This window comes from Galeopterus variegatus, unplaced genomic scaffold, assembly GCF_000696425.1.
Source record: "Galeopterus variegatus unplaced genomic scaffold, G_variegatus-3.0.2 Scaffold2344, whole genome shotgun sequence".
NCBI lineage: Eukaryota > Metazoa > Chordata > Mammalia > Dermoptera > Cynocephalidae > Galeopterus > Galeopterus variegatus.
This window is the reverse complement of record NW_007728455.1, coordinates 221,259-222,316: the sequence shown is the minus strand read 5'-3', so window position 1 is coordinate 222,316 and position 1,058 is coordinate 221,259. Positions and strand designations below refer to the sequence as shown.

Below are 1,058 nucleotides of genomic sequence, written 5' to 3'. Positions count from 1 at the left end.
TCTCCTGTTGATGACTAGGCACCAGAATTAAAGACAAAATGGTTTCTGTTGAAAGTTCTGCGGGGCAGTAGGTTGGTTGTGGAACCTGAAAACCTGAAGGTGGAAGATCTAGATAGTCCTCCAGATGAGATCAGATATATGATCATTGGTAATCCTAATAGTGGCTTTTTGGTAATGGCTTACCATCCAGACACACCTCTTCACCATTTTACCCATTTTTAAGCTGACATTGATAACTCTGAGGTGTGGTTCATACAAGATGGAAGTCCATCCTCCGGAGTGTTTTACTTTAGTGTGACAGATGGTGAACACCGTCCACTCTACAAGCTCTTCCGCCTGGATGTCAGTCCCATGTCTATCACCCCTGTAAACCTCATTGACCTACTTCTCCCACAAGGCCAGACAACTGTACCCATTACCAATGCTCACCTGTCAGCAATGACCAATGGAAGGAGCCACCAAATCACTTACAGGATAACATGCCCCTCTAACATGGGCGTCTGCTGATTGAAAACCAGGTGGTCACCAGCTTTGGACAGGAGGATATGAATTTAGGAAGACTCGTCTACCACATGACATATCTCACTGCCTCAGAGGACTTGCTACAATTCTCACTGTTTATATCAGAAAGCAACCTGACAGGACAAACACCAAGTATCAGAGTGCAGCCTTTACTGTGGGTTATGTCAAACCTCAAAATTGTCAACAGGGTGGCTCATCAGCTGAGAAGAAAGGAACTTGGTGCTACTGAGCTTGCTAATATGACTAACAGTGATCCCATATTTGAAGTGGCAGAACCCCTGCCCATGGAAGACTTGCACAAAGAGTGGTTTGCAGCACTGTGATGGAAATGCTACTCTATTTACTCAGGGACATTGACCAAGGGCTTGATCCACATGCTATTCTAACAGATACTGATATGCTGAACGACTCCTTCACCTTCATACTCAGGGAAGACCATGTACAACCAGTGTTAGGTTATTTCCCCTTCACCATCGTGCCACCTGACCTCTTACTTTTGCAAACTTTTAACCAGATGTTCCTTTATTAGTCACTGG

The 1,058-nt window shown here is 44.7% G+C and overlaps 1 pseudogene; it reads left to right on the top strand.

The window, feature by feature from the left end:
• The window catches only part of LOC103597540, a 48,747-nt pseudogene extending 47,696 nt beyond the window's left edge, over window positions 1–1,051 (top strand).
• Window positions 1,052–1,058: the final 7 nt, after the last annotated feature.